The 17,063-nt window shown below is 38.3% G+C and overlaps 2 pseudogenes across 2 annotated transcripts in view; both read left to right on the top strand.

Moving 5' to 3' along the window:
- Nucleotides 1-6,764, top strand: part of LOC143240071 (protein Aster-B-like) — a 91,650-nt pseudogene extending 84,886 nt beyond the window's left edge. The window contains exons 16-17 of the transcript XR_013021547.1: nt 222-342; nt 681-6,764. The product of XR_013021547.1 is annotated as a protein Aster-B-like (transcript). The remainder of the gene's footprint in view (nt 1-221; nt 343-680) is intronic.
- LOC143240069 (atrial natriuretic peptide receptor 1-like) overlaps nt 1-17,063 on the top strand; it is a 460,913-nt pseudogene that overhangs the window by 213,230 nt on the left and 230,620 nt on the right. The gene's annotated exons all lie outside the window — the stretch shown is intronic.

The following is a 17,063-nucleotide window of genomic DNA, read 5'->3' as shown; positions in this document are numbered from 1 at the left end:
CTGTTTTATAACATTTTAATGATCCATTACAAATGTAGTAACATTTACAGTTTGTATCATAAGGATGGAACATCAGTGAAGACTGTTTTATAACATTTTAATGATCCATTACAAATGTAGTAACATTTGCAGTTTGTATCATAAGCGTAAATATCTGTTTATACACGTGTGCTTGTTATTCAAGTTTTATTATCTTTGTAATTGGTTTTGTGTGTCTTCAGCTTAGAAAAACTCTCTCGAGATGAATGGATTAAGTTACTGAAAAAACAAGAAATACTTCATCGAATAGAGAGTGAAAGATGGAGAGATGTGATTGAAGATGTATTGAAGGTTATTAAAATTGTAAGTATGACACGAGAAGTTAAATATATTTCTTAATTAAACAGATCCAGATTTACTGTAATGTCAAAAATAGCATTACAGACTATCTTATTGTTCTTTGTGAATAACGGGTAATTGTTATTTAATTTTAAATTTGATTAATTCTACCCCACCATTTGATAGAAATAGTTTGGGAAACATGTCGCTTGTTTTATAGGTTGGGAAACATGTCGCTTGTTTTATAGTTTGGGAAACATGTCGCTTGTTTTATTTCCTAGTTTTTATATCTGTATAATTAACTTCTTCATAAGCACTGGTGCTTCAAAAATATATTTTGATTTCAAATTCTCTTATTCTAGGTGGAAACATCCTTGACAGATCTGAAAGGTTACACAGAATTACACAGTTCAGCACCACTATTGAATCTAGCTGGTTTTGCTCAGATTAAAAGTTCGACACACAGATCTGAAGAGGAAATTACCAGACCAAAGGAAGATGAGGTGTTGGTGTTGTGCGACTCAGACCAAAAAAATTCAGTGTTATGCAGTTCTGATAAAGACACTTCAATGTCATATCAGACTCCAGCAACTGTTCCCAGTTCTGTTTTCAAAGAGCATGAAACGAAAGAAGTAGAGTAATGCACTGTGTTAGAGGTCCTATATAGTCACTGTTTTGCATGAAACTTGTTTTGTTTTCATTCTTAATGTTTAGCCAACTTAGGCACCACCCTTTATTTGATATTGTTCATTCTGTATCTTTTGACTGTTTTCTTGTATATAAGTGTAAACTGTGTTGAAATGAGTTTAATCTTTTTTTCTACATTAATCGCATAACTTTCAGAAACTTAAACATAACACATACAGAAAGTTTCTTTCTAAAGTCCAGTTATTTAAAATATATATTTGTTGTTTGATGTTGTCACAGGTCATCGCTTTGTATATAAAACATTATTCAGTTTTACATCTCCAGACATAATTATAATTTACCTGGTTTGGAGTATATCAACTAATTAGGGTGCATAGCTATACACCACATCTACATCGTGTTATGAGTCGTTTGATTGTAAGAAGTATTGAATTGAAAAGCACATTGTCTTTTTGCTAGTCTTGTCAGGTAATATATTTATGTTGAAGGTAAGCTTGCAAAATTTTGTCTGACTGTTGAGGTTACCACCAAATCGTACTTGGTTCCTTTTTAGAAAGCATACCTTCTAACTGATGTTTTTTTGTAACATATAACAGTGTTAGTGTTTTCTTGATATTATTGCTGTCTTTTTTTGGTGTTGTTGGTTTCTATTCAGTAAGTGAGTTTATTTGCCACCGAATAATATTAGGTCTTTGCTGTTTGTATCTTTTAACTTTTAATAACAGTTGCCAGATGATACTCGTTTGTGACCAGTCTACAAAACTGTTAGTTTGGGATAACAATTCTGTGTGAAAACACAGTTGTTGATGTTTTATTGTGCAAGAAGAATAGTATTTGAGATCAATATGTATTTTTTGATAAAAAACGTTTTGAGGGAAGGAATGGGTCCTTGCACACATAAGAAAATGTGTGCACTACTTCAGCATTTGTATCTATTTTTTTCTCACATGACTAAAAGTATTCTTACTTGCATGTGTGTGTTTGTGTAGCCTTTCATCACCAAAGAACTGCATCAGAAAAAAGAATCAGTTTCGTATAAGTGTATTTGATTACTGGTGAGGGATGATTTTATGAAAGTTAACAGTTATGTCAGCTTGAGTGTAATCCCTCGTATTAAAATGTACATTGTTTTCAAACATACTAATGTAATTGCTAACATTGTAGTATACTTGAAGTTTCTGAGATTTTCTTGGCTGTTTTTAAGACACAGCTGAGAAATACGGCTATTAGTTAAGTGTTATTGGCTTTCACAAAGATCCTGATAAGTGTTTTGTATGAAATTTATTAACAAGTCATAAAACTAATTCCTGTTGTGATAAAATTGGACAGCTGTAGTGATATTTTAATAAAATACGTTAGGTTTGTAGTTAATGAATTATAGTTGCTGTGGATTAATCCCAAATGTCATTTTTGTAAAAAATGTAATTTGAGTGATGTATTTTGATCTTCTGAACATTTCTCGTTACTAACAAATTTGTTCATGTAAATTGAAATGTAACAGTTGTATGTACAAATTAATATAAATACCGTATTTTCCGCCTATTAAGCCGAATTTCTGGCCCTAAATTTTGGACCTGATTTTTGGGGTCGGTTTATTGGCGATCACTCCTTTCGAAATTTCTTCTTCTTAGGAAATGTTTTGTTTTGAAAATTACCATAGGCGGTAATTTTGTCCCATCAACAAAGCGTTAAGACTACAGTGAAAGCGTTGTTTCTGGAATTTCATTGGTTACCTAATTACAGTGAGTGGAGCCAATAACGAATGACATATTGATTCCATCTCTGTCTCAATACGACACGTTCTGCTTTACTACAGAACGCCAATGATCACACACAACATGCATGCTGACGCTGAAACGAGACTAAGAAATCATTTTGAAGAAACTTGTCACTTCTTAAAAATGGCTTCGGCTTATTGGGCGGTAATAAGCAAAAACCCTCATTTTCAGAGCTGAAAATTGGCCTCGGCTTATTAACCGGAAAATACGGTAGTCATCTGTATATTTTTGGACTAACTAATATTTCTACAGTTCTCTTTACAAAATCATATTTAAACTGTAATTTGTCAGATTTCCCCCCTTAAAAAGGAAATACCTCTAAAGAATCTATAACATGTTACTGTTTCAGGGAAAACCAGGCTAAGTTTCATTGATTCCTTTCAATCTTTATAGTTTTTATTGTATAATTTTGCAATTTTTTCTTTCATTCTCTCCAAAAAAAAATTCTAAATGCCTTTACCAAGCTCTACAGAATTTAGACAGATATTCAGACTGGATAGGTTTGTAAATAACAGATTTTCAGAATCTGTACTGTGCATTAATATCTACCAAACTTAAATATGTGTGTTTCAGTTGACTCTGAGTTTTTTGTGTATATTGTGCTTTTTATTATTACAAAGACTTGTGCTAGTACTTTGTAGTTCATTCATGTAGTAGTCTTTCCCCATACATTAGTAGGATAATTATTTACTTCTACCTAGTTAGTGTTGTTTTTATGTATTTTAACGATCTTGATTTTTCGTCTGAGGGTAGCAAATGCCAAAACATAAAAAAACCACTGAACAGATTTTGACCTAACTTCAACGATAAAAGTGTCACTTGTATATGATGAGAAAAGTTTATGTAAATATAAGTGGGTCACAACTTTAACACTGGCCAAGAAGACGATATAGAAGATATTAAGAGTAAATAAATTAAAAATGTATTGCCTGATATCAAGAACTATCAATGTGATATCCTCTACTGATGCATGATCTCTTATGGTAGTTTGGTTATGTAAAGCTATCTGGTATAGTGGAACTTAATCTGTATTTTATTTTTGTTTGTTTATATATGATCTCAAATCAAATTGTAGTGAAACTAATGAGGGTTTACACAATATGACTGATACTGTTACGAGAACAATGGAAACTCATGGCAGAGTTATATGATACCTATTTGTGTATATGATTCTCTCTCTCTCTCTCTCTCTTAATATATTTATATATATCAAAAGATAATTTCAGTGGAATTACTATTTATTTCTATTTGGAACATTTCTTCTGATTTAATTTATTTAGAAGGAATAGAAATTTATAAATTGTAATCAGTTTTAAAATAATATTAACTTTAGTGTAGAATTCCAACAAGGAGCTTGGGTCATTCTTGGTTAAGTTAGGTTGCTCTTGAAAACAACTAATCACAATAACTTTTCAACATGAGTTAATTAAGGCTTTAGAAATGACGTTTTTAATTTTTAGGAAGAATAAATCAGTTTGGTGTGTATTTTTTATCTGCAGTGTTTGATGTTGATTGAAATGTTTTTGTTTTTCTGTAGGAGAAAGTTATTTGTTTCTTTCATATATTTAATTTGTAATTTAAAATATTGTTTATACCAGTGTATAAAACAAAAGATTGTGTTGTAATTAATGTTTTTAATATTTCATATGTAGATTACTGATAAAACTGACAACAGTGGAGTTCTTATAAGACACAGATAATCTGTAAAGAATGTTTAAATTATATTGACCAGCATAAATATTTAACTAGTAAAAATAATCAGGTTAAAACAGAAGGTAAAAACACACACAATTGTTTGTTTCTTTGTTTTGAAATTTGCAAAAAGCTACTCGAGGGCTATCTGCGCTAATTTAGAAGGAAGGCAGCTAGTCATTACCACCCACCGCCAACTCTTGGGCTATTCTTTTACCAACGAATAGTGGGATTGACTGTCACATTATAACACCCCCACGGCTGAAAGGGCGAGCATGTTTGGTGCGACCGAGATTTGAACCTGTGACCCTCAGATTACGAGTCGAACACCTTGACACGCTTGGTCACGCCAGGCCCACACGCAATTAACAGATTAAAATAAGATAGCTATGAGCTATAACATGTCTTTTGTTAAAGCGCTGATTATAACTTGTAAGCTATCAAAGGAAAGAAAAGGTCCATTCTTCATTAGTTGATCTGTATATAAATTTGTAATGGGGTAGTATGGTAGTGATCAGTGTTTAGGAAATGAATTTAAGACTGAAAATAACTAATCATAAATGATCACTTTACCAACTACCTGCTAGGGACCTCAAGGTGAGGTTGCTAGGAAGTGAGTGATTTGGAATTTAAAAGTATTTAGTATTTAGCTACTTAAATTGAAAAAACTAATGCAAATCTTTTTACTTTTTTGTACTTTAGATATAAAAAGTTTGAGTTTCTTCCTTTATTTGTTCCATAATACAATAGTTATTTACTATCTTCTAGCCCTGAGATCACCTAACTGAGTTATTTAACTACTTTGCTAAAGTAACTGTTTATTCTTTTTTTTTTCTTTTGTAAGTAGTTATTTACATGGTAGAATGTTGGTTCACTGATATTTAGTAACACTCATAAATGGTTTGAATGACCTTTGGTGCACGTATGTAGCACATACTACTCAAGAGATGTCAACTGTTAAAAACTTGTTGGGTATAAATTGTGAGCTTACTGATAAGATACTGCTTTGATGTTTCTTGAATGATAGACAATCTGTTTGTATTTCTTTCCAACTTCGTGAAGTTTAAATAGCTTTAGAAGTAGATGACCGATGATGACATGATGCATTGGATAATTGAAACGGAAGAATATGGTATGAAATTGTGGAATTTTCATATGAGTAAAACATTTAAGTTTCCATAGGAAAATATATGGATAAGACATTTTTGCAACAAAGATAACACTTTTCCAAATTTAATTGCACACAGTTTCCTGTAGTTGTGTGTTATATTTAAGACCAAGTCTGAGTCATTGATACAACAATGAGGTAGTGGATGGTCTACCCAAAGAAATGCTACTGTCAACAGTGTTTCGAGGGATGTATGTTCATCCTGCACAACACAGAAGTATTTATGTTCTAGAAACTATTGCACAGTAACGTGAGCCTTCCTTTGTCACCTATAACAACAAAATGTGTGAAAATTACAGATAAAATAGCTTTATAGAACTAATCCTACAACTGCAGGTGTGGCTACTTATGGTGTTTCAGTGGGGTAGGGGTTTTACTCTGTCGTAGTCTGGAAACTGTTATGAAATCAGCTATGCCGGTAGGCAATCCAGATTCCATGTATCACAAGGAGTTGAAATATATTAGAAAATAATGGAAAACCTTGTTTGGAAAACTTGCCAAACGTGTCTCTGTGACCAGCAGATTGGATGTTAAATGGAATGTATATAATAAACTTGAGACTTCCCCATGTTGCAGAGATTCACTGTGTTAATCACTGGTTTTAAGATTTCACTTGTTTTCCTGAACACCACATCAGTGTGAAAAACTGTAATTAATTTGGCTCAATATAATTTTCCCTCTGACACACATTACTGTCACGTGAAAGACACACTGGGACTTGAGACTTAAGCAATCGCAAGATGACAAGCCCAACACTTTAGAAAACATACACTGGAAATAACTTACACCTAAACTAAACAATTTTCTTTAAAAGCAGTACTGGCATGCTCAATGACTCATAGACAATGTCGTAGTATTTTGAACTGAAGTATGTTCAACCCTAGGTTAAAAACCAGTATTTAACTATCACATTGGGCTTTTCTTCTCACTGTAATACTGACAACAAAGAAAATTGAGTTTTCTCTTTTACATTGTTATAGTACTATGCTCTAGGAAAATACATATACACAAATTCCATCTACTAGTTTGGGTTTTCTAAACAAACCAACAGTAGATGTACTCAGGTATTCTGATGTTCAAAATCAGTAGCTTTCTCAATATTAGTAGATTGTAATGTATGTGGTTGAACCAATAAATATGGGAAGTATTTTGTAATTCAACATTTGTGTATTTCGTAATTCATAAATTACATAACGTCACAAATCAAGAAGTGACTTTTGGTTGAGATATCACGTGTACAAGTTACTTCTTATATGCTACTTTAAAGAAAACACACCATACTTGTTCCAAGACATGAAGCTCAAAACAGAACTGTAGTTCACATGTGTATATATATTTATATATTGTATTAAAATGATGGTTATACAGATAATTAAGGTTCCCTTAAATAACACCATTAAAATCGGATGTTTTAATAGATAGAACATCAATTAATATGATGTTATCTTCAGTACAAGGTAAGATATCAAAATAAATAAATCTTTCATAAACAATATATCTTGACAGTGAGTTTCACAACCCTTAAAGCTCTCCTAATATCTTACAATATTTCCCTTTATTTTTATGATTTCAGTATACTCTTGGTAGCAAATGTGCAAGGTTTGTTAAGCTACACAGAAATAGTATCTGTACCTTGACTACCAGAACCTCATTTCTGGTGTTAAAAGTTTTCTGACTTACTGCTGAAACCCTGTGGAGGAAAGGTCTGAGGCTTAGCACCTCTAGATTCCCACCAGAGTTTGAAGACTTACCACCTCTAGGATAGTAAGTTTAGCACCTCTAGACTCCCACCAGAGTTTGAGAACTTACCACCTCTAGGATAGTAAGTTTAGTACCTCTAGACTCCCACCAGAGTTTGAGGACTTACCACCTCTAGGATAGTAAGTTTAGTACCTCTAGACTCCCATCAGAGTTTGAGGACTTACTACCCCTAGGATAGTAAGTTTAGCACCTCTAGACTCCCACCAGAGTTTGAGGACTTACCACCTCTAGGATAGTAAGTTTAGCACCTCTAGACTCCCAACAGAGTTTGAGGACTTACCACCTCTAGGAGAGTAAGTTTAGTACCTCTAGACTCCCACCAGAGTTTGAGGACTTACCACCTCTAGGATAGTAAGTTTAGCACCTCTAGACTCCCACCAGACTTTGAGGACTTACCACCTCTAGGATAGTAAGTTTAGTACCTCTAGACTCCCACCAGAGTTTGAGGACTTACCACCTCTAGGATAGTAAGTTTAGCACCTCTAGACTCCCACCAGACTTTGAGGACTTACCACCTCTAGGATAGTAAGTTTAGTACCTCTAGACTCCCACCAGAGTTTGAGGACTTACCACCTCTAGGATAGTAAGTTTAGTATCTATAGACTCCCACCAGAGTTTGAGGACTTACCACCTCTAGGATAGTAAGTTTAGTACCTATAGACTCCCACCAGAGTTTGAGGACTTACCACCTCTAGGAGAGTAAGTTTAGCACCTCTAGACTCCCACCAGAGTTTGAGGACTTACCACCTCTAGGAGAGTAAGTTTAGCACCTCTAGACTCCCACCAGAGTTTGAGGACTTACCACCTCTAGGAGAGTCAGTTTAGCACCTCTAGACTCCCACCAGAGTTTGAGGACTTACCACCTCTAGGAGAGTCAGTTTAGCACCTCTAGACTTCCACCAGAGTTTGAGGACTTACCACCTCTAGGAAAGTAAGTTTAGCACCTCTAGACTCCCACCAGAGTTTGAGGATTTACCACCTCTAGGAGAGTAAGTTTAGCACCTCTAGACTCCCACCAGAGTTTGAGGACTTACCACCTCTAGGATAGTAAGTTTAGCACCTCTAGACTCCCACCAGAGGTTGAGGACTTACCACCTCTAGGATAGTAAGTTTAGCACCTCTAGACTCCCACCAGACTTTGAGGACTTACCACCTCTAGGATAGTAAGTTTAGCACCTCTAGACTCCCACCAGACTTTGAGGACTTACCACCTCTAGGATAGTAAGTTTAGTACCTCTAGACTCCCACCAGAGTTTGAGGACTTACCACCTCTAGGATAGTAAGTTTAGTACCTCTAGACTCCCACCAGAGTTTGAGGACTTACCACCTCTAGGATAGTAAGTTTAGTACCTCTAGACTCCCACTAGAGTTTGAGTACTTACCACCTCTAGGATAGTAAGTTTAGCACCTCTAGACTCCCACCAGAGTTTGAGGACTTACCACCTCTAGGATAGTAAGTTTAGCACCTCTAGACTCCCACCAGAGTTTGAGGACTTACCACCTCTAGGAGAGTAAGTTTAGCACCTCCAGACTTCCACCAGAGTTTGAGGACTTACCACCTCTAGGAAAGTAAGTTTAGCACCTCTAGACTCCCACCAGAGTTTGAGGACTTACCACCTCTAGGAGAGTAAGTTTAGCACCTCTAGACTCCCACCAGAGTTTGAGGACTTACCACCTCTAGGATAGTAAGTTTAGCACCTCTAGACTCCCACCAGAGTTTGAGGACTTACCACCTCTAGGATAGTAAGTTTAGCACCTCTAGACTCCCACCAGAGTTTGAGGACTTACCACCTCTAGGATAGTAAGTTTAGCACCTCTAGACTCCCACCAGAGTTTGAGGACTTACCACCTCTGGGATAGTAAGTTTAGCACCTCTAGACTCCCACCAGAGTTTGAGGACTTACCACCTCTAGGAGAGTAAGTTTAGCACCTCTAGACTCCCACCAGAGTTTGAGGACTTACCACCTCTAGGATAGTAAGTTTAGTACTTCTAGACTCCCACCAGAGTTTGAGGACTTACCACCTCTAGGATAGTAAGTTTAGCACCTCTAGACTCCCACCAGAGTTTGAAGACTTACCAACCTCTAGGAGAGTAAGTTTAGCACCTCTAGACTCCCACCAGAGTTTGAGGACTTATCACCTCTAGGAGAGTAAGTTTAGCACCTCTAGACTCCCACCAGAGTTTGAGGACTTACCACCTCTAGGATAGTAAGTTTAGTACCTCTAGACTCCCACCAGAGTTTGAGGACTTACCACCTCTAGGATAGTAAGTTTAGCACCTCTAGACTCCCACCAGAGTTTGAGGACTTACCACCTCTAGGAGAGTACCTTTAGCACCTCTAGACTCCCACCAGAGTTTGAGGACTTACCACCTCTAGGATAGTAAGTTTAGCACCTCTATACTCCCACCAGAGTTTGAGGACTTACCACCTCTAGGATAGTAAGTTTAGTACCTCTAGACTCCCACCAGTTTGAGGACTTACCACCTCTAGGAGAGTAAGTTTAGTACCTCTAGACTCCCACCAGAGTTTGAGGACTTACCACCTTTAGGAGAGTAAGTTTAGCACCTCTAGACTCCCACCAGAGTTTGAGGACTTACCACCTCTAGGATAGTAAGTTTAGCACCTCTAGACTCCCACTAGAGTTTGAGGACTTACCACCTCTAGGATAGTAAGTTTACCACCTCTAGACTCCCACTAGAGTTTGAGGACTTACCACCTCTAGGATAGTAAGTTTAGCACCTCTAGACTCCCACCAGAGTTTGAGGACTTACCACCTCTAGGAGAGTAAGTTTAGCACCTCTAGACTCCCACCAGTGTTTGAGGACTTACCACTTCTAGGATAGTAAGTTCAGCACCTCTAGACTCCCACTAGAGTTTGAGGACTTACCACCTCTAGGATAGTAAGTTTAGCACCTCTAGACTCCCACCAGAGTTTGAGGACTTACCACCTCTAGGAGAGTAAGTTTAGCACCTCTAGACTCCCACCAGTGTTTGAGGACTTACCACTTCTAGGATAGTAAGTTCAGCACCTCTAGACTCCCACCAGAGTTTGAGGACTTACCACCTCTAGGAGAGTAAGTTTAGTACCTCTAGACTCCCACCAAAGTTTGAGGACTTACCACCTCTAGGAGAGTAAGTTTAGCACCTCTAGACTCCCACCAGAGTTTGAGGACTTACCACCTCTAGGAGAGTAAGTTTAGCACCTCTAGACTCCCACCAGAGTTTGAGGACTTACCACCTCTAGGATAGTAAGTTTAGCACCTCTAGACTCCCACCAGAGTTTGAGGACTTACCACCTCTAGGATAGTAAGTTTAGCACCTCTAGACTCCCACCAGAGTTTGAGGACTTACCACCTCTAGGATAGTAAGTTTAGCACCTCTAGACTCCCACCAGAGTTTGAGGACTTACCACCTCTAGGATAGTAAGTTTAGTACCTCTAGACTCCCACCAGAGTTTGAGGACTTACCACCTCTAGGATAGTAAGTTTAGTACTTCTAGACTCCCACCAGAGTTTGAGGACTTACCACCTCTAGGATAGTAAGTTTAGCACCTCTAGACTCCCACCAGAGTTTGAAGACTTACCAACCTCTAGGAGAGTAAGTTTAGCACCTCTAGACTCCCACCAGAGTTTGAGGACTTATCACCTCTAGGAGAGTAAGTTTAGTACCTCTAGACTCCCACCAGAGTTTGAGGACTTACCACCTCTAGGATAGTAAGTTTAGTACCTCTAGACTCCCACCAGAGTTTGAGGACTTACCACCTCTAGGATAGTAAGTTTAGCACCTCTAGACTCCCACCAGAGTTTGAGGACTTACCACCTCTAGGAGGTAAGTTTAGCACCTCTAGACTCCCACCAGTGTTTGAGGACTTACCACTTCTAGGATAGTAAGTTCAGCACCTCTAGACTCCCACCAGAGTTTGAGGACTTACCACCTCTAGGAGAGTAAGTTTAGTACCTCTAGACTCCCACCAAAGTTTGAGGACTTACCACCTCTGGGAGGTAAGTTTAGCACCTCTAGACTCCCACCAGAGTTTGAGGACTTACCACCTCTAGGAGGTAAGTTTAGCACCTCTAGACTCCCACCAGAGTTTGAGGACTTACCACCTCTAGGATAGTAAGTTTAGCACCTCTAGACTCCCACCAGAGTTTGAGGACTTACCACCTCTAGGATAGTAAGTTTAGCACCTCTAGACTCCCACCAGAGTTTGAGGACTTACCACCTCTAGGATAGTAAGTTTAGCACCTCTAGACTCCCACCAGAGTTTGAGGACTTACCACCTCTAGGATAGTAAGTTTAGTACCTCTAGACTCCCACCAGAGTTTGAAGACTTACCAACCTCTAGGAGAGTAAGTTTAGCACCTCTAGACTCCCACCAGAGTTTGAGGACTTATCACCTCTAGGAGAGTAAGTTTAGTACCTCTAGACTCCCACTAGAGTTTGAGGACTTACCACCTCTAGGATAGTAAGTTTAGCACCTCTAGACTCCCACCAGAGTTTGAGGACTTACCACCTCTAGGAGAGTAAGTTTAGCACCTCTAGACTCCCACCAGTGTTTGAGGACTTACCACTTCTAGGATAGTAAGTTCAGCACCTCTAGACTCCCACCAGAGTTTGAGGACTTACCACCTCTAGGAGAGTAAGTTTAGTACCTCTAGACTCCCACCAGAGTTGAGGACTTACCACCTCTAGGAGAGTAAGTTTAGCACCTCTAGACTCCCACCAGAGTTTGAGGACTTACCACCTCTAGGATAGTAAGTTTAGCACCTCTAGACTCCCACCAGAGTTTGAGGACTTACCACTTCTAGGATAGTAAGTTTAGTACCTCTAGACTCCCACCAGAGTTTGAGGACTTACCACCTCTAGGATAGTAAGTTTAGCACCTCTAGACTCCCACTAGAGTTTGAGGACTTACCACCTCTAGGATAGTAAGTTTAGCACCTCTAGACTCCCACCAGAGTTTGAGGACTTACCACCTCTAGGAGAGTAAGTTTAGCACCTCTAGACTCCCACCAGTGTTTGAGGACTTACCACTTCTAGGATAGTAAGTTCAGCACCTCTAGACTCCCACCAGAGTTTGAGGACTTACCACCTCTAGGAGAGTAAGTTTAGTACCTCTAGACTCCCACCAGAGTTGAGGACTTACCACCTCTAGGAGAGTAAGTTTAGCACCTCTAGACTCCCACCAGAGTTTGAGGACTTACCACCTCTAGGAGAGTAAGTTTAGCACCTCTAGACTCCCACCAGAGTTTGAGGACTTACCACCTCTAGGATAGTAAGTTTAGCACCTCTAGACTCCCACCAGAGTTTGAGGACTTACCACTTCTAGGATAGTAAGTTTAGTACCTCTAGACTCCCACCAGAGTTTGAGGACTTACCACCTCCAGGATAGTAAGTTTAGTACCTCCAGCTCGTGATAAAAGTCACCATTGCAGAATATTATTAAGAAGGTTCATGTATTGGATACTGGAAGGCACAACGGTAGTCTGAAAGCTGTCAAAACTGTAGTATTTCTACAAATTTCACCATTGATTGAATCAAAACCAACAATCCAGAAACAAATTGTAAACAAAACAGATCAAAATACTGATACACTATTTAAAATCATTATTTGAAAAAAGAAATTACATATTGAAGCAATCATTGTTTACTATCGTGTATTGGTAGCCCCTCTGTTAAAGTTGCCATTTGGAGACGTAATTTTGTAAACAAGATTAAAAGCTGTGAGGCAAGTATCCCATTTTTTTCATTGCTATTAACAAATATTAGCATAATTAACAACATATCTTAGAAATGACAGTCCGAATTTATAAATCTCCAGGTTCTAAGTAAATATACATTAACTGTTAACAATATTGGTTGTTAATACACAATATAACCCAACTAAAAAGGATGTAATTAGACTCATGGCTGCAGAAATAAGTTTTGAAATTAATGTTTATTAGTGTATTTTCAGTTAACTCCAAAGAGGAAGATTAAGTATAAATGATGTAGAACACTGTTATAAAGTTAAACATACTAAAGAAATACTTCTAATGAAATTGTGCTGTGTTGGTATGTTTATTTGTGTTTCTGTTGATCAGTAAATAACTGTTAGTGGGGTGTTGTGGGCACAACCTGTAATAATGTTATTCCTTTTATTCAAGGTTATGTCTTTAGGGCATTTTATTAATACATACCACACATCCAAAATGTTGATGGTAAATGTGCAGAACGTAACACATTGAACCACTTTCAAACAACTGTCACAAAAATGATTCCCAAGAACTCTTTATTTCAATGCTGTTTCAGTGTGCGACAGAATCTAACCATACCAAAGGCTGTTACAAACCTAGATTTGTTCCACAGCATCTAACCATACCAAAGGCTGTTACAAACCTTGATTTGTTCCACAGAATCTAACCATACCAAAGGCTGTTGCAAACCTAGATTTGTTCCACAGAATCTAACCATACCAAAGGCTGTTACAAACCTAGATTTGTTCCACAGAATCTAACCATACCAAAGGCTGTTACAAGCCTAGATTTGTTCCACAGCATCTAACTATGCTAAGGGCTATTACAAACATAGATTCAAAATGCAAGGTTTCTACACCTTTGAAGAGTAGAAGAGGTTATAAAGTATTCAAATGAACAATCCCTACGTAACCTGTTATAACCTCGCCGAAATCTGTCAGTTGAAAACTGTTTTAATATGGTCTACTGAATGGAGTGTGTCACCAGAATTCCAGGACAGCACTATATTTTCAGCTGAACAATTCCCAGGTGAAGTCATCCTCCACATCAGATGATAGGAATGTGTATCAGAAGCTGCATGCACCAAACCAAAAACATCAGTCGATACGTACAATGAAACTACTACACTGGCACATGTTGAACGTGGGCTGCTCTTTGAACACAACTCTTACTTTGTCTACATTTCATAATGCTGGAAGGTTGTTTACCTTGCCAGCCATTAAGCCTATAACTGTTTCAGAGTAATTTTGGGGATTTTAGGCTTACCAATTTCATTTGTTATTGCTTAAATTTTTTTCCATTGACAAGACACTGCTTGCATCTGATGATCAGACATGGATTTGCTGTTAACTTCGGGAACAATTTAGGTACATTTGCACAGTTTAAATAGTGTAAAATGTGGAAAGTAGTATAATGGTTTGGGGCTGTTTCAGCTGGTACTAAATTTGCCCTTTAAAGTATGTGACAGGAAATACGAGTGACTCAATATAATGTGACGTTCTAGAGTGTACGGATACAGTTCTATAAAGAAGACATTATCTCACTAGCCATAGGGCAACGCACCTTTCCACACTTCACCTGCTGTTTCCAGTTGGATTGAGAAAATTAACCCTTCTGGTATGAATTAAAATGTGTGAGGGAAGGAAAGACTATGAATGTGTGTGATATTCAGGTCCACTGATGAGTGACAGATATGTTGAAAATTATAAGCATATCACAGCTGGATTTTATTTAAATACAGACGAAATGGAGCATGGACACATGAATGCATGCCAACAAAAAAAGAAACATCTTTATCTACAATAATTGTCATCAAGTGTATTTCCCTTACTAGCCAGCCTCTGATTCTGTTATGAGTAACTGGCTGATGCATTCAAGTAGCCTTTCCATACAGAACAAAAAAAGTATATAATTTACCAACGAACTTCAGACCACACTTTAAACATTTTTGTTTAATAGCCTAACCCAGCTATACACTACAGCTAACAGAATACACACACCTAACCCAGCTATACACTACAGCTAACAGAAGACACACTCCTAACCCAGCTATACACTACAGCTAACAGAACACACACACCTAACCCAGCTATACACTACAGCTAACAGAATACACACACCTAACCCAGCTATACACTACAGCTAACAGAAGACACACACCTAACCCAGCTATGCACTGCAGCTAACAGGGACACACACCTAACCCACTATACACTGCAGCTAACAGGAACACACACACCTAACCCAGCTATGCACTGCAGTAACAGGATGCGCACACCTAACCCAGCTATGCACTGCAGTGACAGGGACACACACACCTAACCCAGCTATGCACTGCAGTAACAGGGATGCGCACACCTAATTGACTATGCGCTGCAGTGACAGGATGCGCACCTATTGAGCTATGCGCTGCAGTAACGGGACGCACACCTAACCCATTGCTATGCGCTGCAGTAACGGGATGCGCACCTAACCCAGCTATGCACTGCAGTAACGGGATACGCGCACCTAACCCAGCTATGCGCTGCAGTCAACGGGACACACACACCTAACCCATTGCTATGCGCTGCAGACTAACGGGATGCACACACCTAACCCAGCTATGCACTGCATTCAACAGGACACACACCTGATTGACTATACGCTGCAGTAACGGGACACACGCACCTAACCCAGCTATGCGCTGCAGCTAACGGGATACGCACACCTATTGCTATGCGCTGCAGTAACGGGACACGCACCCTAGCTATGCGCTGCAGTGACGGGATGCGCACACCTATTGACTATGCGCTGCATTAACGGGATGCACACCTATTGACTATGCGCTGCAGTGACGGGACGCACCTGATTGACTATGCGCTGCAGTGACGGGATGCACACCTAACCCACTATGCGCTGCAGTAACGGGATGCGCACACCTACCCACTATGCACTGCAGTAACAGGACACGCACACCTAACCCAGCTATACGCTGCTGACTAACAGGATGCGCACGCCTAACCCAGCTATGCACTGCAGTGACGGGACGACGCGCCTAATTGCTATGCACTGCAGTAACGGGATGCGCGCACACCTAATTGACTATGCACTGCAGTAACAGGATACACACACCTAACCCAGCTATACACTGCAGTAACAGGATACACACACCTAACCCAGCTGTGCACTGCAGCTAACAGGAATACACACACCTAACCCAGCTATACACTACAGCTAACAGAACACACACCTGACCCAGCTATACACTACAGCTAACAGAATACACACACCTGACCCAGCTATACACTACAGCTAACAGAACACACACACCTGACCCAGCTATACACTACAGCTAACAGAACACACACACCTAACCAAGATTTAAACAGTTTTAGGTTAAAGAATTCTGTAATAGTAGTTTCTTTTTTATTGAAATAAGACTATTTGAAACATTGCAAAGAATACAATAAAAAACTATGACACAAGTGTGTTAAGCTTTCCTATATACTATTAAAAATAACAAAAGTTCAAACATATTACATCATTTATATTTTAAAATTTCTTCAAATTAAAAGAAAAACTGAATTATTACTGGTTGAAGGCTAATTATAAATATAAAGATAACAAAAGACACTGTAAATCAGGATATGTGATATACTCTTAACATTACACATAAAATTGTGTTTAAGTCTTTAAATTTAGTCTGAGAAGTTGTCTCATAAATTAGTCACATACGATTTTCTAATCACTTCTTAACACTAGTACTAGTATTACTACTATTAATTAAAATGTATTATTTTTAATGTGATATTAAACTAACTTAATAATGTTAAAAGCATACCTTCAAATCCATTCACAGAAGTCTTTCTTCATTGTGTTTTTGTGACAGATGCTTAATTCTAGTTTTATAAACTATCAGCTATATTAACTACTAGCTATATTAACTATTTCAACCATCACATCCTATCAGGTTAACACCTCC

Source organism: Tachypleus tridentatus, chromosome 13, assembly GCF_004210375.1.
Source record: "Tachypleus tridentatus isolate NWPU-2018 chromosome 13, ASM421037v1, whole genome shotgun sequence".
Taxonomy (NCBI): Eukaryota; Metazoa; Arthropoda; class Merostomata; order Xiphosura; family Limulidae; genus Tachypleus; species Tachypleus tridentatus.
Note: the sequence above shows the minus strand (reverse complement) of the source record. Positions and strands in the feature narration are given on the sequence as shown.